Below are 24,727 nucleotides of genomic sequence, written 5' to 3' on the forward strand. Positions count from 1 at the left end.
GCAAGAGGTTTCATTTTTCCCTGTTTTCTTTTCTTTTCAGCTGCTTGGTCAATAAATTTATTGTGTTTATCTGAACAACCTTCCTAGAAAATTGCTTAGTTTGGCTCTCAGAAGCCTGTCCCTGAGCTATGAGGAAGTATTCTTTCTTTTAAGCTTCTTGATCTTTCTCTGGGCAATGGAGATTTGGGGATGGACTCACCTCCTCTTTCTAACTTCTCTCTCGAATTTCTTCTCCTACTTTAGATTGTCTCATGGAGTGACACAAACTTTCTTACACATTTCCTTCACCATGGCTGGAGTTAGGTGGTTGTTTATATACTGAGAGAATTGTTCGTATTGGCATCTGCATCTTTTCCCATGAGGTACCACATGTAATCTGCTGCATTCTGACCCATGATGAATTTCTGCTCTACTTCTGAGTAGAGCTCCTTGCTTTCAGAATCAAAGCCAGGGGATCATTGGGTACTGTTTGGATAAGCCTGCATCCATGGCTCCTTTCTGAAAGCTTTATTGCCAGTTGTAGCTCTGGCAAGGCCTGCATCCAAATAGCAGGTGAAGGCACCAGGTTGGCCATCAGTGCTTTCTCCATTTTATTCATCTCTGGTCACCTCTACTTGGCCTTCACATATCTTGTCCATGCCAAGCCTATTAAGAAGCCTTTAAGCCAGCAGTAAGCCAGTGCAATATGTTGCAGTGTATTTGTCCACCTTTCACTTCATATTTTGGTATTTCAGGTGGGTGTACTGAAAAGACTATCATCTTCCCTTTCATACAGGCATAAGGAAGCTGACAAATGGTATCTCTATTAGCAATGTGAACTACCATCCTGTATTTGGGCATATTGTACTTGTGTGAATCCTGGATCATCAAGCATTTTCAAATATGGTAATCAGTTTTATCCTCTCATCTTCTTCTATATTTCGCTTGGTGTCTTTTAAAGTAGGCCAAACCCTTCACAACTTTAGGAATTGTAATACTATAGAACAGAGAGAAAAGTGTCCACTGCTTCACACAGGGGTAGAAGTTCAGCACACTGGGATGTAATGGGGGGAGATTTCAGCACTCTTAAGGTCACTGAAATTTAAATATTCTGCTCAGTGATACAGAAATATATAACCTCATTTACCTTTTTGTGCTTAAAAAATATCAAACACCAGCATTACCCTCATCCAGTTTTTATTCCTATCTGTCCTGTGAAGTTCTAATCTCCCCCAAATTATTTTGGTGAGGTTATTCCCAGTATCTTTTAAATGCAAACCTAGCTAAACTGTTTGGCTTTGAAGCACCCCATGTTAGGACCTTATTTTGCATTTAAATTCTTATTTCCCATAATACCATCTATTCCAGTATACTCCATTCCCCGCCTCCCCCCAAAAGAAGAAAGCTATTCCCCTCTCTTTGCCTTTTTACACGTTCTTTCTTGGAGAGGACTTAAAAAGTAGGTAAGGTTATAGTCTGGGGCCATACTACCTGGTTTAACCCAGGCTTTGCCTCTTCCAGTTGTGTTACTTAACTCTTCTCTCCCTTAGTTTCCTCATGTTCAAATGGGTATAAAAATAGCAACTATCCTTATGGGGGATGCAATTAAATCATAGTATATGTATACATCAACTTAGAACACTGTATACAGAGAGTAATTTTATATTATTGCATACTATAAACATTGTATTTCTTCTCTTGCCTGGCTTCATTTAACCCATTGAGGGTTGAATGTCTTCCATTTCCTCAATTATCTTCTCTTATTACTCTAAAGCCATTAGAAGCACACAATTCGGGATGTAAATTGCATGTTATTTTATGTGGATTGGATTAGATTTTCTCTTCATCCACCCAACTTTATTTGTGACAGTCCTGTGAATAAGAGTTGCTCTTCATCATTCTGGATTTTGGAATGCCTATCTACTTTCTCATTTGACATTGTACATTTAGTACAAAGCATTAAATAAGGGCCAGTCTTTCCTGAGAAGGAAGGCACCAATCTGTAGCAGCATAGGCAAGGGAGTAGCGATATGCTCTATAGTGAATCCAGCTGCCTCAGTTAGCTGTCAGAAGCCACACCAGTGATACAGAATTACAAAACCTCATTTACCTCTTTATGCTTAAAAAAAGTGATGGTGACCTCTGGGGGACACGGACAATTAGGAATGAGTCAGGAAATGACAAAACACTGGTCAGAAAACACTTCAGCCCTTTCTGGAACAACTTTTTTGATTAATTTTAGATCTTTAGAAATGCTTTGTGAAACTATAGCACCTTGTGATAAGAGGTCATCCTCTGAACATCCACAAGGCACCAACAGATTAGCAGACATATATTGCCCTGCTGCTTCCAAAGGCAGAAAGACCTAGGATTTGTTGGCAGGAAATGGGAGGAAATGGTCTAGAATAGGTGTGGATTTAACAGGGTGATGCATTAAAAAGCTCTGAATAAGAGGATAAATGGTAGGATGTGGGAAAGCACTCTTAGGAGGAGAAGAAAAATATTAAAAGAGAAAAGGGGATTTCATATCAGTGGCATCTTCTGCTTCCTGTAATGTGGTAATGCATAATATGGAAGTAATTTATTTTGAATGAGTTGAAATAGTGTCCAAATGAATACTTTATAGGTAGACAAGTTTATCCTATTTTACAGATAGTTGAGTATAAGACCAACTTAGAAGCCATTGTTTACTTTATTAAAACTATCACACATTATTACCAAAAGCAATCTACATGGTCAATTCCCACAGAATGGGAAAAAATCTTTGCCAGCTATACATTTTACAAGGGATTGATAAACAGAATATATAGGAAACTCATAAAGCTAAATTCTCAAAAAATCAATGACCCAATGAAGAAATGGGCAGATGAATTGAACAGAGCTTTTTCAAAGGAAGAAGTCCAAATGGTCAAAAAAACACATGAAGAAATGCTCAACATCCCTGGCCATAAAGGAAATGCAAATCAAAACTAAGTTAAAATTCTACCTCACTCCTATTTGAATGGTTATCATCAAGAACACAAACAACAACAAATGTTGACAAGGATGTGGGGACAAAGGATCCTCATACACTGTTAATGGGAGCGTAAATTAGTACAGCCACTTTGAAAAACTGTATGGAGGCTCCTCAAGAAACTAAAACTAGAACTGCCATATGATCCAGCAATACCACTCCTAGGGATATACCCAAAGGAATGTAAGTTGGATTACAATAAAGACACCTACACATGCTACTTATTGCAGCATTATTTATGATAGTTAAGCTATGGAAACATCCAAGATGTCTCACTATTGATGAATGAATTAAAAAAAATGTGGTATTTATATACAATAGAATTTTATTTGGCCATAAAAAAGAATGAAATGTTGTCATTTGGAGGTAAGTGGATGGAACTAGAAAACATCATCTTAAGTGAAGTTAGCCAGGTTCAAAAGTATAAAGGCTACATGTTTTCTCTCATATGTGAAATATAGACCTGATACAAATACAAGCAATATTATTAAACAGGTCACACTAAGGGGAAGCTACTTATGAGAGAGCAATGGCAAAAGAAGGAAGTAAAGGTGAATATGGTTGATGTACTTCCTATACAAGAATGAATATAGAACTTTTAAACCTGTTGAATCGCCATAAGAAGGGGACTAAAGTAGAAAGGCAAAACATAGAGGAGATGAACAAATTTGCGTTATAAAACATATATATATGGACATGTCACAAGGAAACTCCCTGTACAGCTATTTTAAACAAACAAAAATGTCACTGTTTTTCTTTTAAAAATCAGAGAAATGGAGGGAGGAACAGATCCTGTCTGGAGTTTGGTACCAGTGAGAGGGGAGAAGATGTGAGGAAAGGGTATAGGAGGGTGAATATAGTGTAAATACTGTATACACATGCATAAAAATGGAAAAATGATACTTGTTGAAACTATTCCAGCGATGAGGGCATTGGGATAACAGAGAATGATGGAGGGGGTGAATTCAAGCATGATATATTTGATATATTGTAAGAACATTTATAAATGCCACAATGTACACCCACCCAGCACACACACACAGACTATCATACATTATACCAAATGGATTAACCTCAGAGTACTTTTACTTATCAAGAATCCCAATGCTTACTTAGGATACAATTTACTGGTCAAGAGTAAAAAATATATCTACTGCTTTTTAGATAATCTTTTAGATAACCTTTAAAGTATGTGACAATATATTATTAGTTTCATTAGTCTAAGAGTTATAAAAATTTTTTCTTTGTGTTAAAACATGGTTTTTGTCGAATATTCACAATTTGGAATTATATAATTCTCTTATGTATTCAGTTGCCCATTCTTCCTCCAAAAGTGATGATAAAATAACTGGGTAATTAGAAGGAAGTGCTTTAAATTTTGTTAGTTTCACTAACATGAGATTATTAGAACATAATTTACTTTACTTTTTATGTTGCAATAAATAATAGAACACTTATGAAAAACTTCATAGAATGTTTTGTTGGGGTGGGTGTTGCTAGTGCATTTAACAAGAAAGGCATAGTATAAGAGCTATTTTTGACTTGGGCAGGTGAACTTGATCCACAGTTTTTACTTTATTAACTACCTGTAAATTAGTTTTATACATACAACCTGTGAGGAACTTTATGAGGTTTATCAAGATATTTATAAACTTCCCTGAAATCCCTAGCTAAAAGACAAAATGTCATGTAATATTACTTGTCTAAAATGAGACCTTTTGTAAGCTTTAATTATAATTTTAAATTTCCTTACATTAAGGACGATGAATCATTCCAATGTAATGAGCAGTGACTATTTGCACGTTAAAAGCTCCTCAGGTCCCCAAACTGAGCCATTCACTACTTTTCTTTTCTTTCATAGCATAGTTATTTGTTGATGTTGATGGTAGTATTATCAGTGGTACTACTAGTAGCAGCGATAATAATATTATGTAGACCTTGGCAGATTACTCCCGTCCTCATTTTGTGGATTATTAAGCAAGAGGGTGTCATTTGTGGCTTACTGATTGGGCTTGGTACATAGCCTCTAGGCAAGGTAACACCAAACTTGAGTACCTTTAAAGAAGCCAGAATCTGAATCAGTAAGGGAATAAGAGAAAGAATTGAAAAGTCACTCAGTATTTGGGCAGAAGTCAAGAGTCCTTACCGATAGGGGCGGAGTTTTATTTAATTCATTATTTTTTGACAATTCAGCATGTAATAGACCTATGTTCATGAGTTGCCTTTTGAATATGATCTCCAGGACTTATAAGTCACCCATCTTTGCTAAAGAGTGTCTGCTCTCATTGAACAGAATCACCTTATTTGTTTTTGATGTAGTAGTATTCACTTGAAAGTGAAGTCTCATGTGTTAGTGTGACTGGGATGCTTTGGAGAACGTTCTGAAATCGTCAGGGATACATACAGACCATGTTCTTTGGACTCCTGTCTAAATATCTAGCACCTGGTACAATGTATGACCTATGTGCAGCAATAAACATAAGTAGGTAAGTGATGAGGGTTTTTGCCCTCCCTGATCTTTTGTTGTGGGATCAGGTCATGTAGGGAGAGATATTTACTTCTAATTTCTTTTTAGATTAACATTTTCATCAATCTATCTTTTTGCCTAGCTAGTAATATAGGACCCTGTGTTTTAGTTCCCATATTTAGATTATATTGTAGAGTAGGGGTACAATTTGTTGTCTAAATTTAGACCCTTTTAAGAGTGCCAAGCAGCATTGTCATCCATGAGGCCAACAACTGTGTATGCCATCTAAGGACTAATGACGTACCCTTACGTGGCAATGGAAGGAGGGCCTTTGGCTATTCTCTCCCAGTGCTTGATGAAAGTGGATTTTACTTATATTCCTGAATAATTCTTTTTAAATTGATTTTATAATAATTGAATCACACTTTAACTGCCTTCAGAGGATCTTGCTGTTTAAAAGGGATTATATGGTGATTACTATTACAAATTGGATAATAGTAGCCCCAAATTTCTTTCTTCTAAGCATTGTTATAGGTTGAAATTACTTAGCTTCCAGTACATCTTATAATAGTGTCTAATCTCTCTGCATATATATATATATACACACACACAGTAATTTCCTGAAAAATTATTTGAAGTCATCCTTCCTTCAAATCTTACATTCATTCCATCAGCAAATACAATTGGCTATTCCTTTAAAATCTATCCAAAATTTGACTATTTCTTACCATCGAAACTAAGGGACTATGACATCTTATCTTGTATACTTCAGTAGTCTATAGACATGTCTCATCAGTAGGTTATTCATCAAAGATCATTTTAATCACAGATCAGATCGATAATCCTAGTGAAAGCTATCATATTTAGACTTAAAAAGTCACTACTACTGTCTTCAAGGATTTCCCTGAGCTGACCCTGACTGTGCTCCTTTTAAACCTCACTTCCTTTCCACCCATGGTCACTCTGAATTTCTTATTGCTACTCATGCACACTATGGCTTCATTTTCACACCTTTATACTTGGTCATTTGCCACACATTTGCATGGTCCATCTCTATGATGTCATTAAGCTCTCTGGTCAAATATTGTGTCTTCATTTTATTTCAAAGTTAAATATGCCATTTTCTTCAGCTTTATTTTTCTTCATAGCACTTATTTACTTTCCTCCTAAATAGACTTCCATGAAGATATGGGCCTTGTCTGTTTCTATAAACATTCAATTCATATTTATCTATTGACTGAATAAACAAATAAGTGAATATGTATCCACATTAGGTCTGATCTCAGGTTGAGCACCTCAAAAACAAGATCAAGCATTGAAATCTCATTTTCACTTAATCTTTTACTCTCTAAATGGAAAGAGTTCAGTGAGAAAATGGTCTAATATGAAGGATCTAGAGAAGCATGCCAGTGAACACTGGAAACATGAAGGCAGGAAACAAAGAGCAACTGAACTGTTTGCATTGCTTCAATGTAAAGCTTTAATGAACTCGAGGAAATTCTCATTCTTTTTTGGTGAATAGAAATCCCCTGCTTTTCAGCTCCTCTTAAAAGATGGGCTTTTGGCCATGCCCTAAAGATCACCAGATTAGTTCTTTGTTGGCTAATGGAAGGTGAGGACTTCCTTACATGAGGGCCATCCATGGAAAATTCGCTGCCTCTGGTTCCCTGTAGATGGAAGTTGGGAAGTATGAGCAGCAACACTCCAGCTGATCTCAATTGCCCTCAAGTTGCCCAGGGAGGAAGGCTGATCTCTATGAGGTGAAGGCCCAACCATTTAGTGTTTTATAGACCATGGACTATTGCACTCAGAAGCAAATAGGCAGGTGGTACTGACTGCAGAGTATGGATGGAATGTGCTCCCCGCAGTTTCATCCACATAGTAGCCAAACGACCCCTCATTCTGCCCTCTCTGTAGCTTCTGAATATCTTCCAAGGGAGAACAAGTTAACCCAAGGAACAGAGTGAAACTGTACAAAGCCAGGCATTACTAATAAGTTGAAAGTGTACTTCGTTCAGGATGAGTCTTTTGATGGGAATCATTTAGAAATTATTTTTAATTATGGTACCTCCCTGCCAAACAGTGAAGTCATTAATAATATGGTAAATCTGCCAAATAAAATTTGACAAGTTTGTTTTGGGGGACAAGTCGGAAATGCTGCTGCTAATATCTGAAAAAAACTTGCAAAAGAAACTTTACAAAGTTCTTATTGAGAATCCAGGTGACGTTTTCAATCTTAAAAGTTCCCTAAATTCATCATAATTTGCTAATTAATAAGAAATTCCAGTAGTATGCCTGTATTATTTATCTTTACTATTCTATTTGTTGCTGAATAGCCATACTCTTGTGACATGACGTGTTTAAATTTGACCATAAAACTGAATCACTGCCGGTGGCTCATGCCTGTAACCCTAGCTACTCAGGAGGCAGAGATCAGGAGGATAGTGGTTCAAAGCCAACCCAGGCAAATAGTTTGCAAGACCCTATCTCGAAAAAACCCATCACAAAAAAAAAAAAAAAAAAAGAGCTGGTGTAGTGGCTCAAGGTTGAAGCCCTGAGTTCAAACCCCCATACCACAGAAAACAAAACAAAACAAAACAAAAAAACCCTGAATCATTTCCCCTTTAATCTTGGGGAAGTTAAAAAATATGTCCTTCAAAAATGGATCAAAGAGAAGTGCCTATGATCATCAAGGGTCCAATGACCTGTGACTCATGTTTGGAAATAATAGTAGCATCTAACATTAGTAACATCCTCCCTTGTCTTGTGGTTTATTTATGTTATTTCTTCATATAGTTTTATACTTGAGCCTCACCACAGCCTTGGAACTCTTATCCTCTGTTGCAAAGGAGAATGCTTAGGCTTGCAGAGTTTAGGTAATTAGACCACAGGTATTAAATTAATGATAGGCTTGCAAATCACCTGACTAATTTTCTCTCTGCTTCATGTCACCTCTTTACCATTGGCCAGTGAGGTTCTGCCTCAGTTTCTCCTTGCACTTGTGTATGTGCAAGGTGCCTATGTGGAGCTGTGCTGTCTCACATGGTCCATATCTTTAATTGTGCACTTCATTTTTGAATGACTTTAAATCACATAGAAATTAAATTGTTCAATCATACAAAAAATTAGGTCTTTCAAAAAACTGTGAGATATTAAGAATGTTGTCTAAATATGTAAGTTTGCATTTCTAAAATTATGAAACACAGTGTCATTTTAAGGCGTGAGCAATAAGATTACTCTCAGCCTAGTTCTAAGCAGAGAAAGTGCAATTTCAACTGCAACAAGGATGTAGATGGTTTAAACAAGTACATTCTTATTTTGTGCATGATACTTGGGTAGATCAATAAAATATTTTTTCTGAATTATCCAGAAGCATTATTTCATAGAGTGATACTCAAGAACTATGTGTCCAATATGCTAGTTAGTAACCACATGAGCATTTGAGATGTGGTTAATTAAGAATTGAGATGCTCATGAATGAAAAACATACACCAGATATTGAAGACTTTATACAAAAGAATGTAAAATATTTCATTAAGAATATTTACATTGATCACATATTAAAATAATCTTTTAGATATATTAATATATATTACAATTGATTTCATTTGTTTCTTTTTTTAAATGGGGCTTCTGAAAAATTTGAAAATATATATATATATATGTGGTTCCAGTATATTTCTATAGGTCAGCACTGGTCTAGAAATATCAGCAATATCTAAGAAGCATTTTTTTGTTACTACTAGATGATGCAATAAGGCTTATGTGTGTGAATCTATTTAAGTGGTAAGTGGTTGGTAAAAGATACTAGTGTCTCAGTTGGGCATGGTAACGCCTGTAATCACAGCTACTTGGAGGCAGAGGTAGGAGGATCACAGTCAGAGGCCAGATGGGCACTAGCTTGAGACCCTATTTCAAAAACAAACTAAAATCAAAAAGGACTAGGGATGTGGTCCAAGTGACAGAGCACTTGTGTAGCAAGCATAAAGCCTGGAGTCAATCTCCACTACTGCCTCCCTCCACAAAATAGTGTCTCTGATACTACTTTGAACAAGGTAGCACTTGGGAAAAGTGAGATTCTAAGGGCTACAAGTGAGTCTTAGGATGGGATTAGGAAAAGAGAGAGGATGGTAGTAGTGCCAGTGCCCAGCCAAGAGAAAAAAAAATTAAAAAATGGCAAAAGAACAATGAGAATCCTGACTTCTCTATGTTTACACAAAGGGCTATGACTAATAATAAACAAGGGCTTTTTTATTGGTATTTTTTCTGCCCAAAGCTCTCTTGACCAAATGTTGTCAGGTAAAATATGCAAAATTTTCAGAAGCCATGTGACATTTGCTTTTTACCTCTTAAAAGAAATGTTTGTTAGTCACAAGTGAAGGCCTCACTGCTTATTTTTCTCTTCTGAGTTCAATATGCCCCTTTATTTCTACCAAATCACCCAATCTGAAACAGCTTTGCAAATCATTATAGTCCCTCAATGTTACATGGCTCATTGCTCCACACATTTGTCAAGTTTCTGCAAGTAGAAAGATAACCTAAGGACATAAAATTAACAAACGTAAATTAATCACTGATTCTGGTTTTGGTTACGAAATCAGTAAGAAAAATACATCCATTTCTAAACTTAAATTAAAAAAGGCATATCCAGAAGTGATATAGCTGATAATCTGGCTTGTTTCAGCGAGAACATGTGCTGAAACCATATGCCAAAGAGAAAACCAGAAAACGTAATTCATAGGAAATGATTTGTTTTTAAATTTGGAATCAAAATGGCACAGTGAAAGCTATGTTTTTATTCTACTCTGAGAGAGTAGTCTAATCGATATGAAACAGCAGAGTAACGAAGTTGTTTCTGGGTTATTGGCCTCTTAATCTTGTATATTAATCAGTTAATGCACCACTACCACTATCTCCTATTTAATTATTTTTATTTATGTACCATTAAGCTCCATTTTCATTACTATTGCGGTATAAAAAAAAGTACAAACCCAGGGTATTTGGGCAGTGCCAAAACCTCATTTACAATCCTCAGAAGATCTTTTTCTTAGTGGAGAATACAAATGACAGTCCTTGACATTCTTTAAAAGCGATTTTACTTCTTTAATTAGGAGTTTCAGGCAGACCCTTCTGCTTGAACCTTTAACATTTACAGATACTTCTGCCTCACTTCCAAGTTGACTATTCCTAAGTTTGTGTTGAATACATTCCTGATTTGCAAGAAAGCTGCTTTCAAGGCCTTTCACATTCTGCTATAACCCCTTGGCAATTACAAAGTCTTTCTCTGCAACAATTGGCAAATCCAGGAGGAATTCAGTACCTATGTGTCACATGTGAAATTGTACTTGGACATCTCAGCTGAATTTGCCTCCCAGGGGCCCCCACTTAAAAAACAGTCCTGTTAGAAACGCCAAAACAGAGGCACTCAAAGGTTATAATGATAATAACTTTGCATCAGTGGAAAACACTGGTTAAATAAAGCAAGGAAACCAACTTTCAGTGAAATAACTCATTTAAACGTGCACAAGTCCTAACTATAAAGGCTTCATAGACAACAATGTCTCACTCTCACAGGTTTTAAGCCATGGGGAATTTGTACTTCTCTCTCTTTGCTTTCCTCTAATTATTTGTGTACTTTTCTTCTTTTTTCTTCATTGTTCTTTCAGTCATTGACATAAAAACCATATTAGAAACTCATTAGTGTCACAAACTCAAGAACACTGAAATAATATTTTTCTAATTTCTCTGCTTGACTATTTGCAATTTATCTTCTTAATTGTGTATCAGTAACTACTCATAATTATTGATTTAGGTTAGAATTTTTTTATAACATTTTGTTGTCTTTTTGCCATAAATAACAGCATGTTTCCTAGTACTTCATCACATTGATATATAAAAAAAAACTTTATGTCTTCCATTACCAAAATAATGTAAAATGTCCCTACACAGTTTGTTCTAATGGCAAACACATGGCACTTTCCTAGTTACCTTTGAGAGTCTATGATTGAGATCTAATATGTAGATAGTGAAAAATGTATGGCTTTTGCTCTTCTACATTAAGGTAAATTTAAACTGCTTCAGTCATATGATAAAGGAATTGCCCAAATCAAGAGGGTTGGACAGCTAAGAAATGCTATGTTGGTCTTTGGGGCATGTGTATTTTACTAAAATCTTCTGAGTTAGACTGGATTTTTTGAGGGCCATTTGTGGCTTTTTCTGGGCTGTTCTGCCCTTCATCTATGCTCTGCATATCATACAAGATACCACCCACTTCATGCTATCGAACCACACTGGGGATTTCATTTCAATATAATTTCTAAGCCAATCAGAACTACTTATAGAAATTTAACAAAACCATACTTTTTAAAGGACACCAGATACGTAGTTAGGAATAAGTATTACCAAGGGACCTCAAAATGTTTTGTTTCTGCTTAACTACAGTGAAATAAACACTGAGTTTTCAGATTGATGATGCATAGAGACACAAGTCACCTTTATCTTATAGTCTCATGAATCTTTAATGGGTAAGAGGTATGCCAATAATACTAGTAAGAATGTTGAGCAACATGTAATCATATAGGGTTGGGAACTGGTCTTTGTTTGGTCCTTTGGAACATCAGAATTTCTAGGTTATTGTGACAGATTTTTTTTTTTTCATTTGATGGTACTGAAGTTTGAACGCAGGGTTTCATGCTTACAAACCAGGCACTGTACCACTTGAGCCATACTAGCAGTCCATTTTGCTTTTGTTATTTTGGAGATGGGGTGTCACAAACTAGGCCCAGGATGGACTTGAACCACAATTTCCCAATCTCAGTCTCCTACATAGCTAGGATTACAGGTGAGCCACTGGTGCCCAGCTACTGAGGCAGATTTTTCAAGGAATCACAAGATAAAGACTAGGGTGGATGCTACAAGTCCTAGGCAGATAGCACTCTGGAACTCATCTAAACATTAGTTTCTGAGATTAACAGTGATATAAAGTACAACCTCTATGTGGATAGAGTAAGTATAGGCTAAGGAGCCTCTCTTGGGCCAGATGTGTCCACTTTTACCAATTAAGATGATGTGAAAATAGTGATTTAGTACTAAATCTCAAGGAAGTGTAGAGCTGGGGAAAGAGTTAAATGAAATGGTTAAGCTTTGAGTAATATAATGTAAGTAGAAAAGAAAATTTACTATAAGTATTTATACTTTCAATCCATTGGGGTTTTCAATAAACTATTCAAGAGAGAGAAAGTGTACAAAAATATTTTCCATTGGCAAATACTTGTTAAATCTCCAAAAGCAGGTTTTTGCTTTACCCCCTGCTTTCAGAGCACTCAGCTCAATCCTATAAATTGGTTGAGGTGGGGAAAAAATTAGTTCCTTAGGTCCTTGTAAACATTTCACTTTTATTTTTAGAAAAAAAGATTATTTTTCAAAAACTGCAGGTGTGAGGAAACCAATATTGAAAGTCTCCTGTGAACTGTTTTACACCTTACCCCATCGGAGTGCCCTTGGACTAAAACAAATTGGATGAGAAACACAAACCTTGTAGCTTCAGAAACTCAAAAGCTTATTATAGCTGAAAACGAGTAAAGTATTACAGCCACCAGGCCCATTAGAATGGAGATCTACCTTGTGCTCAAATGTAAATGTAACCCCATTATGGACTCTAGAAGCAAGCAGACTTGTGCTCTAACCTTCTACAGGGGCTCCCCTTTAACCCTTTAAAATATAGTTTTGGTTTTAATTTTAATTCCTTGTTGGAGAACAATGAAAGTCTTTATTTGTGAGAAAAAATTCTTAATATGGAAGAGATGTTTATTTTATTCAACATTTTCATTCACGTGTAAGGATCTCAATATCTCCTAAATGCTGTTTAATTCCACTCTAGACATTCTACACTCTTATTCTTACACTTAAATCTCCCAAAACTATTACTGAGAAATATTTTCAGCTTATTAGAAGTACAAAACATATATCTCCTTCAATATTTTATGGAAAACTCATGCTACCACTATTTTTTCAGATTAACCAAAGGGTAAAAAGTAACTGAAATCTGTATGCATAAAGGGACTTGGGTATTTGAAACAGACTAAGCTACCAGCTGAAATGCAACTTTATGATCCTTTTTCTAACTCCTATTAAGAAATAATCTTTATATCCACAAGGAGAATTTCTAGGTTCCTGAAAGAAATGTGTCCCTTTGTCAAATTGCTCTCTCTTACACACACATGCTTTGCCTCCTAAATAAGCAGATGAATGATGTTATAAAGATTTCTGGTCACTCACTGTTTAGGTTTGCCCAGCCTAAGAACCATACTGAAGACTGCAGCTTAAAAAGGAAGCCAAAGGTAGTGGATTGCTAATGTTGCTCTTGCCTTTTCATGTTTATAAAAATCTTCTATCATCATATCAGTTCTATGGATTTGGAGATTGCTATGTCTATCACAAAGCATCTTAATAGCAAGTAACACTGATTCATTCCTTTATTCTCCTTTATGAAGCTTGATTTCTAGTAATTTTTTATTGTATTTGTTTTCTGGGCTCTTAGATGGTTTTGAAATCATTTTTGAGCATGAACATAATTCCAGCTCTGTAGTAATAAGTAAAAATAGTGAAAAGAATTTTCCTAATTGTGACATGTTGTATCTTTCATGTTACTAAGGATCAAAATATGTTACAATTGGGAGTGAATTCCAAATATTCAATGTTGAAATAAGAAAAAGGGAGCTTAAAGGGACTAAATGATATTCTTAAAATTATTGGAAGAACTGAGAATCACTATTTAATTTATTTTCTGCTATATAATACCTTTATTTATGGTATTTCAAATAAATGCAGTATATAATTTTTTATCATTAGATTATTTGTAGATGAAAATATTTTCCATCAAACAAATATTCTTTCCTTGTGACAGAATATATGTGATATGCCCCCTGTAAGTTTTTCTTGATGCAGACAAAGCCATTTCTTTGATATACTGTCAAAAGAAAATAGACCTTCACCGTTGGCATTTATTGAAAACCAAATGGACTATAATATTATAATCACTATGCATAATTCCTTATAGATTTTAGTAATTAAACATCATCTTCATACATTCCTAGCACCAACCTTACCAAAACATTCATTAGGGGAAAGAAACCAGAGATAACCCTGGAGTTGCACTTTGTATTTTATAGCCCCAAAGGATAAAGAGAATCTTTTAATCCTTTGGCTACTTACCCTAGAACCTAGTACCAGGAGTCATTCGTGTAGTATTTTACATTTGCCTAAAATTTGTCAAAAATTTGCTTATCAATTCCTGTAACTTGTGCCAGATACTTTCAAGGAAAGGGAGAAGAAGAAGAAAAGGGCTGGTGGGAGAGCAAGGAGAGCTAACCCTACTGATATGGATCTCAAGAGATGGCTAGGCTTGGGACAATGGAGACTTGTGACCCCATGTGTCAGCAAAGTAAAGTTTCAACAGGAATTTGGAGATTATGTCAGAAGGCAAAGATCTGAAAGTCAATGTAAGATTGGCTTGAAACAGATAAGAGAAGGCAGCTGAGCAAATCCTTAACACAAAATGATCCTGTGGTGAATCATTTTCATTTTCTTGAGCAGGTTGATTGGGTATTTGATCTAGTTAGAGGTTCTGGGTGGACCAGCAAAGAAACAAGGAAGAATAAGATGCTAATGTCAGTTTAGTGGCAGAGGAAAGAATATATGGGAAGAGAATCCGCAGACAAATAATTGTGATACACTGAGGCTGGGGATAGAAGATACATATATATAAAAGAATATGGATGGACAGAAAAGGAGTGGAAACTTGTGCCAATGAACCTGTATTTGTTTCCTATTACTTCTATAACAATTTTGAGATCTAAAATAACACACATTTGTTATTCTGTAGTTGGGGAGGTAGAAGTCAGAAATGGGTCTACTGAGGCTAACACCCAGGTGTTGACAGTGTAATCCCTCTTGAGACTCTAGGGGAGAATCCATTTGCATGCCTTCTCTAGATTTTGGATTGTGCTTGCCTTCCATTTCATGGCTTCTTTCTCTTTCAAAGCCAGCAATGACCAGTTGAGTCTCTTCACACTACACCATTCTGAAACTTACTCACTTGCCTCTATCTTTCACTTCTAAGAAAACTTGTAATTTCATTGGGCCCAAGATGATCTTTACATCAGCAAGGCTCCTTCCCATTGGCATGTAAGATAACTTATCCATAGGTACCAGGGGAAAGGATGTGGACATATTGCTGTAGAGTGACATCATTCTGTCTACCATAGAGTCAAAGGAAATTAAGATGAACTGAGAAGATTTGACATGAGTTGCTGGTGGGATCTCATGTGTTGAATAGGAGATTTCCACACAGGAAGATACATATGTGGAAGGATAGATTTCAGGCACAGGGAGTTTTATACAAACCAGTCACAAGTCTTTCAACCATCGCTTCTTTGTTAAATATACAATCAGCTATATAAGCAAACTGATCTTCCATTCCTATTCGTTGCACTCATTACCAACATCTGCTATGCTTCTGGATATTTTCACAGACTAAGATCATATTTCTATACCTAACCAAACACCAAGGTTGAGATAGCTAGTCCTCCCAAAATGTTTATTCTTTTCTATTTCTTTCAAGATGAATACAATATGTTCTCTTGCTTAGAGTTCAATCTTTTCATTATTCCCAAGGACTGAATACTATAATAATTAGAATTAGTGCTAAAATATAATGTGGCACCTCCTTAAATCAACAAGGATGTCCATCACCTGTTCCTGCTCACATGCAAACACTGTTTACAAAGCATTATCTCCTTTGATGATGTACTTTGAGTTCTAAGCTTTCCATCAGGCTGGGATCAAGATAGGGATTGGCCGGACACAATCTTTTTTTAGTTGCTTAAAAGGAAGAATGGGGAATAAAACTGAGTAAGCTCAAGATCGTCCTTTAGATATTCATTAAACTACTGCCTCCAGACTGCCTCAACATATTCCCTTTACCCAGCCAAGGTTTAGGGACTTTTCCAGCTACTCACATGCACCAATGACATGGATATGTACCAAGCACTGCCTCAAAGAAGCAACATCCTGGGATCTGGAGAGTGTAACCAAGCTGCCTTCATTATGTAACTCAAAACCAGTCATCAACCACTCTCCAGTCAAAAACTGACTTAAAAAGTTTACAAGGTTCAAGGTTAGGTTGGATAGATTTCTCCAGGAGTACTAAGTGGGGCATCTGAGTCTGAGAGTTAATAGAGATTGGTGTCATTTAAGAGTCTCAGATCAACCTATATAATTGCAATCATCCCCTTAGAAAATTGACATTTTGTAGTACACTTAAACCTGTCTGTTCTTAAAGATCTCCTAGGTATGCATAAGCCACAAATTTAAGTAAACATCAAAGATAATGTAACTAAGTCAGTAGCCAATGGCTCATGTCTGTAATCCTAGCTACTTGGGAGGCTGAGATCAGGAGGACCATGGTTCAAACAAGCCCAGGCAAATAATTCATGAGAACCCTCTTCCAAATAACCTGACCAAAATGAACTGGAGATGTAGATCAAGCAGTAAAGTGCCTGCTTTGCAAGAGCCTGCTTTGCAAGCATGAAGTTCTGATTCAGAACCCAGTCTCACCAACCCACCCCCCAAAAATTGACCAGCTTCAAGAGAGAAACAATGATATAATGAGGTTGGCAGTGGTGCCCAAATCTTAAATGTCTCTTTAGGTGGATTGCTATTTCGTTTTTTATCATAGGAAAAAAAATCTACTTAGTATATACAATTTAGAGATATTTTTATGTTACCTTCAGTAAGAATATTTCTGTTTCTTTTGTGTTTTGTCCCCCAAATATGTCCCTACACTCTTGTGCTATTTCTTTGAGTCTTTCCTCAGTGACCTAGCCTAATTTCCAAGGGTAGTTGCATTCCCACTTGCTTTTCAGATTTTTTATTGCCCTGATTTTTGCAAAGTTTGTATTTTTCTATTGTTTTAGTCTTTTCTCTGCACTGGATTTTTGGCTATTCCCGAACTTTCCCTTGAAAAGCAACAATGCCACAGGATTTTATTTAACAAATCATCCAGAAAATGCTACAAAATATATACTTTGATTATTTACACCTCAACATTTATGGTACTACTCACAGTTGTCTGAGGAACCCTAAGCATTTAAGCAACAACTAATATTTAAATAGTGCCTGTCACATGCCAAGTCCTGTGACAGAGACAGCAATGTACGTGGGACGGGTAAGTATGAGATGAGAGGTTTAAAAATGAGTAAGATATGGTACCTGCCATAAAGGAAAAAGTCCAGAAAGGACACAGATATGCAAATAGTTCTAATGCAATGTGATAAGCACTCTTACAAATGTATGAACTAACTCCTTTGGGAACTCAGATAAAGGAGCAATTAATTCAGCCTGAAGGAGTTCAGGAAAGCGTCAGATAAGAGGTCACATTTCAACTGGGCCTTGAAAAGAAGAGTAGGACTTCACCAGGGACTTAAGGACATTGAAAAGATGGTAGGGAAAGAGGAAAGCATATAACAAGAGGAAGAATAGGCACAACAAGGGGCTCATGAACATTTGTGACTGGGTCTCTGCCACAGCATAAGTAGTTTTGAGCAAACAGGTAAATAAATACATGTTTGAAGAATTGGCTGCAAACTGGGTAGCCTCTCATATCTCAAAGTGTGGGTATTGAGGTGTAAGTAAAGAGCATAATTCTTGCCAGTTGCGTACTACTTACAGGAGTTATTAGCTTAAGTTCCTCTGCCATGGTTACCATGAAGGACCTAGAGATGGAGGCCCTTTTTCAAAAATTGCACTTTTTTTGCTTTTGAGAAGCAATGAAGTCAGCAATGCAGAGGAATTAGCATTCCTTAACTTGGTGTCTGTGATCTCTTTCTGTACTAACCAGCAGCTGGAGTATAATTATTTGAGCCCTGTATTTATGGTCAGCTAAAGACAAGAGGTGGGTGGAACATTTCAGGAAGTCAAAACAACAAATTAAAAAAGTCTTTGAGAAAGAGGACTGCAGGATGGCTGGACTGCAGAGAGAATAGAGTAGCACATAGAGGATCCGGAACAAGAAACCGGGGCAGAGCTTGCAAGACCTTGGAGGATGAGTTGAAAATATAGGTCTAAGAGGGATAAAGAAATCTGATGTGGTTTAATTAGGAATTTAATCTGTAAAGGTTTGTGTTTCAAAATAAAAAAACACTCTTGTCTCATGCAGGGGTGGGCAATTCAGCAGATATTGGGACAAGAGTCTATGACACTTGATCAATCAAGAGGGGACAGAAATGTGAACTAGTTGATAGCAGTGGAGTTGAAGAGAAACGGACATATATGTAAGAAATATTTACTAGGTAAAATAGAAATTGTAAACATAATTCAAACAAAGACTCAAAGACAATCCAAATAGGATTCAAAAAGTTGTTCGTTTTAACACTTGTGCATATCCTACCTGCATTTAACTTCAGTGTCCTACCAGTGACACCATGAGTTCTCCTGGCATGTTTTGCAATCCTCTGTTTCAGGGATAGAAAAGAATCCTACTAGCCTAGAAAAACTTAAAATAAAAAAGCATGAATGAAACGGTCTCAAACCCCACCACACAAATGCTTTCTAAAAGCTATTTGTTGAAGCAGAATCATGCTTAAAACTGATTAAAGCTTCATTAGCTAGTCTCTTTTTTGAAATTATAATGGTTCAGCATTCATCTAATTGCTGACTCATGTAATGATTTGAACACCTAAAATTATTAATAATAAAATTGTAATTTTATAGAAATATAGAAATCATTCTCCAAAAGATTGCATTTTAACTTACAATTCTGACATCTTTTAGAAATATGTCTGAATTGCTTACTTTAAGAAGTTTTCCTAGGTGGAAATCTTGAAAACATGTTGCATATTAAGGGTTAATAATTATTAGATTTTGGGGGATACTAAGCTCAAACCTAGGACTTTGTGTAATTCTAATCCTGGAATTTTTAAAAGTTTAAAACATGCAAAAGATGAATGTATGAGTAAGTCTTTGTATGCAACTGTATATATGGTTTTAGATAGGTAAGAGTTCTTATTTAGCAAATGCCATATAGTATCTTAAAATACAATCGTATTGCCAGGGCTACCTCCATTATGGTATCTGTGATGTTCATTTTAATTTGCCATGTTCTTGTAGAGAAGGAATCAGAAACCTTGAGGGAAAAGAAAATATACAAATGCTATTAGAGTCCACATTTTTGAGCAGCAGGAAGTCAGTAGTAAGTGTCAGAGATTGATCAGGATTGTGTTCTATATATAAACAACTGCCATCAGGTATGCCCTGGTATGAGGTCATCTATGCACCCAGCAGTAATTTGAGCAATTTAGAATCTCAGGCAGCCTAGAGAGGGAATAAATTATTGAAAAGTTTAACTTCAAGTGTAAAATGTACCTTTATGGCAGAGTTCTCAACGAAACAGATTTTTTTCTTCTCATTTTGAGTTAGATTTGTTTGTTGGATCAAACATTTTTTTAAATAATTTATTTAAAAGCATACAAAAATATGTTGGTGTACCATTGTAAAAAATAGGAGGTGACCCAAAAGTGAAGAATAGATATACATATCTATTTGGTATTTTCTTCTTAGAATAATCCATAACATAAGAAAGAGCTTTATTTTTGAACAGACGTTTAGTTTTACTCAAATTTTCCTACAATTTTTCACATTGTTGAAATCAAAACAATACCAATAAAGATTATTTTGCAGCCCAAAAACAAATTTATGATTTTTTTCATTTCTAGAGAGCTACTCTAAATAATACAGACTCTATTCATGAAAAATAGTTAAGAATTCATTCTAGAATTTAGAATCTCAGGCAGATTACATCTTTATTAGCTTAGAATATACTTTAATAATATGAAACATTCTTTGAATTTACTCTGAGGCAAAGCTTGCTGTTCCTTGCCATATGTTTTTCCTTTTTCTTTTATATTTAAGTTTTACTAGAGTTATAAACTACATGATTATATTTCTGAACCTCCCTTGAAAATGTGGCCATATAACAAAATTGTGGCTAGTGGTATGTGAGTGAGCATGATGTATGCTACCCACAGGCTGCATTCCTATAGACAATGGACTCACCCTGCACTGTCTCATTCCCGCTTGCTGGAGCTACAGCAGCCATGTTGACTCCAGAGGTGAAAGGCTCCTATTCCTGTTAGCCCTTGGTTTGTCCATGAGAAATTGATAAATTCCTATTTCCTCTTATTTTTACCTTAATAATATAACTTTGTATCATCCATCATCCAGCTACTGTTGTTTCCTGACTTTAAAAATCGCAGTCCTTATTCTTTTTAGGAATTAATTTTGTTTATAAAATTATCACTTTGATTAGGAATCAATTTTAAAGCACTTATATGAATTGTTAATTTTAAAAATATATTTTAGCATTTCATATACCTCATATGAAACAAACAGAAATGCACTTTGGCTAAATGAGGTTTTTGGAGGATATGGAGATGCTAGAAGGATTCCTATGATTTCATTGTATGACTGAAATTGAGCTTTATATGACATTCAATCTCTCAGTGTGTCATTGAACAGACATGGAACTACAAGTTATCTCCAAGGGTTGCTCTTCTGGTTATTACAGGGCCATGACTGAAAGCTGGAACTTTTGGTACCATCAGGGAAGGAAAAAGATTGAGTAAGAAGGAATATGACCACGATCCAAAAATAAATATAGACAAATTTTCACATTTAAAAAATGTTACATACATTTTTTGGTTTCTAGACTTCAAATTGTAATGTAAATAATAAAAACTTATTCTTCTTATTTGCTTTCAAGATTAAAAACTCTGTGAAGACAAAGATCGTATCTACTTCATTTGCTTGTGTATTCCCAATGCATAAAGGGCATGGCTCAAAGGTACTTAGAAATGCTTAGTGAATAACTGAGTTAGTTACACATTTTTAAAGGCAATATTTCCTGCTGGAGCCATCCTATTTCTCTTTGTTTTGCAGATTGCATCATAAGAGAGGAGAGGAATAGAGAGTGCATCCAGAACATTCTGAGGCTTATAAAGTCATACCTATGCTGAATTTGAAAGAATGAGTAGGAAGGGAAATGGAAAGAAGATCCTCGTGTGGAGGATATAGTCCATGAAAAACCTCCTATGGGTGGGACCAGGTCAGCAAGTATTATACTAGTTGATTAAAAAAGAATACAACCTGAATAATTGACTAAAAAAGATAAGCTAATGACTCTGAAATAACATTCTTAGGTACATATCCACCAAAGTTGAAATAGGCATCAAATAAATACACATGCATGAATTTTCACAGTTGTATTATTTACGATAGCTCAATGATCAAAGCAATCAAATATCCATCAGTGAAAGAATAGAGAATCAAATTGTGGTATTTACATGTGGCATATTCCATATATACATGTATGGAATATTATTCATCTATAGAAAGAAATAAATTACTAATACATGCTGCAACATGGGTAAACCTTAAACATATTACATTAAGTTAAATAAGACAAACACAAAAGGACACACTCTGTATGATTCTATTTATATGAAAGGTCCAGAATTAGTGAACCCGTAGAAAACCAATGCAGATAGGGGCTCCCAGTGACTGGGGGATTGGGAAAATCCACTTAATGGGAAGCAGGTTTCACTTTGGAGTGATGCAAATGTTTGAGAAATAAATGAGGTGGCTATACAATATGGTATGTAAACTAAATGCCAAATAATTGTTCCTTTAAAAATGACTAGTTATATATTATATGAATTTTCTTTCAATTATTTTAAAAAGGTAATCTATGCCTTAGTTTTTCATCAATAACTTTTTTTTTTGGCAGTACTGTGGTTTGGACTCAGAGCTTCATGCTTGCAAGGCAGGCGCTCTTCACTGCATGAACCACACCTCCAGCCCTTCATCAATAGCTTTTGAAGAACTTTTCATGAATGTTGTAGCAAATTTACCATTATTCCCGTCTATTATTGTGCTTCCTGAGTATTTATGTCAGTTATGATCATCAGTTCATTGCAAAGTCAGAGTTCAAACTTTCATAATTACAATATTAAGTTTCTGGGAGTTGTCACTATATGGCCCAGGCTGACTGGCCTTGAAGTCACAATCCTCCTACTCAGCTTCCTGAGTATGAATACTGGGATTATAGGTATATGCCACCACATCTGGCTGTTTCTTTAAGTATGAGTGCAATGGCTTGGATAAGTATTCCCCAAAGGTGTGCTTGCTAAAGGCTAGTTCTACAGCATGCACTGTTAGAAGGTGGTGAGACTTTTGAGAGGTAAGGCCTTCTGAGAGGTCTTTAGGTTACTGGGGGTGCATCCCTTTGAAGGTGATAGTAGCACCCCAGTCCTTCTTTTCCTCCCTTCTTTCATCTTCCTTGCCATAAATTGAGCAGTTTTATTTTACCATGTGCGGACTTGCCAAAGCCTAAAACCAATGGGACCATCAAATCATGGACCAAAACCTCTAAAACTATGAGCCAAAATAACCCTTTTCTTTTTATAAGTTGATTAACTCAGATATTTGGTATAGTGACAGAAAACTCATTAACCCAACAAGATTGGGAAAAGCATTGTTTTAGGTACAATTACTGAGAGGTAGTTGAATAGGCAGAGCTAATAAACATTTTGTGGCCACTGTCCTGGAGATCCCATTGAGCAGGCAATGGGATCAGAATCAAGAACAAGGCTTGAACAAAGGTGCTGCAAATTAGGTGGTGCCCCTCCTGGGAGCAGAGCACCACTTCCATCCTGCATGATGCAGGAGACTGTGTCCTCTACCTCCAGAGCAGGGAAGGCTTCCTCTCACTGTTACTCCCATAAAGGGACTCAAAGATCTTGCTCACTTTCAAAGACAGAGGCAGCTCATGAATTTTCATCCCGTGCACACATGCAAATGCGGGTCAAGGGGAGTTCCCCTGAGTGTCAAGGCAGTCTCCACACCTCCTCCTCCCTCTAGGGGCTAAGTCAGAAAAGGGGGCACTTGTAAGTTTTACATTTTCAGTAAAGCTGTCAAAATGAATTAAGCATAGCAGGGTAAGGGAAGCAATGGTTTTTGAGTCAAAGCTTAAAAATAAACAACTATCTGTACCATTAATATAAAGACACAATTACAAATATTTGTAGCAAATAATTTTATATGCATGGAAAAGGAGAAGCTGGTTACTAAAGAAATTGCCCATACCACTAATCTCTGAATACCTTACAAAGGAGGACAAATGATGTGTGGTGGTGCTCTGAGTACTAAAGCTGCTGCATAGACTTATAGAATATCCAGATAATTCCTTTATGTGAGTATGGCTAGCAGATTCTACAGTGAAAATATAGTTAGAATGATGGTGATAACAGAAAATAATGTAGACTACATTGCTTGAATGCTCACTACGTCAAATACTTTAACTTCACAATATTTAATTAAATAGACATTTCTTACATAGCATGACACACAGGCTCTAGAACCAAGCAGCTGTGTTTAGATCTCAGCTCCAGTCTTAATCACTACACCTCACCTTTCTATCTACAAATGAAAATAACAACGATAATGTCTCACAGGATCATTGTGGGCATTAAATTAATTACTCATGTAATGCATTTATATGATGCACACAGAAAGCACCATATATGGTTATTATTCCTTAAAAGAAGCCTTGTCAATAAATTTGTTAAACCTTGATTGACATAAAATAAGTAAATCAAATTATACATGGGAAATATTGAGACACCTAGAGGGTCCCTATTAATTCTCTGCTCTGTGCTGTAGTATTGTGGATGGCCAAACTCTTCTCACAACCTCTCTGTTAAAGTGCACAGGGCAGCTTACAAGGACAGTGACAAAGTAGTCTTTTTAGATTAAAAGAACACTTGCCAAAACAAATCCCAGAAAAGGAGAATCTCCCATGATTTTTATGAGTGGTATTTTTTTCAATTGCAGATGTCATTCCCATGAATTTTCATTTTGGCACTTGGCACATGCATGTGATTTGGAAGCAATATTGCACATGTGCTGGCTGTTACCTGTGACATTCTTTGGGGACTGCTTCACACAAATTAGGTGAGAACTTATCTTTGTAAAAGAATGTCTGTCACTGACAATTATGGTGATGCCCAGCCAATGCCCACAGTGCGAATACAGAACGTCAACATGTATTTCTCAAGTTTTATGATTCAAGGAGGAAACATCAGGCTTGAATGAAAAAAAAAAAGAAAAACCAACTCAATCTTCCAACTGCCACAATTGTGCCCCCATTAGAAATG

At 36.1% G+C, this 24,727-nt stretch overlaps 1 protein-coding gene and 1 pseudogene across 21 annotated transcripts in view; both read right to left on the reverse strand.

The window, feature by feature from the left end:
- Nucleotides 1–24,727, reverse strand: part of Tenm3 (teneurin transmembrane protein 3) — a 2,373,066-nt gene that overhangs the window by 1,453,537 nt on the left and 894,802 nt on the right. The gene's annotated exons all lie outside the window — the stretch shown is intronic.
- On the reverse strand, nucleotides 11–23,352 carry LOC109676393 (large ribosomal subunit protein uL18-like; annotated as a pseudogene).

This window comes from Castor canadensis, chromosome 14 (genome assembly GCF_047511655.1).
Source record: "Castor canadensis chromosome 14, mCasCan1.hap1v2, whole genome shotgun sequence".
Classification (NCBI taxonomy): domain Eukaryota; kingdom Metazoa; phylum Chordata; class Mammalia; order Rodentia; family Castoridae; genus Castor; species Castor canadensis.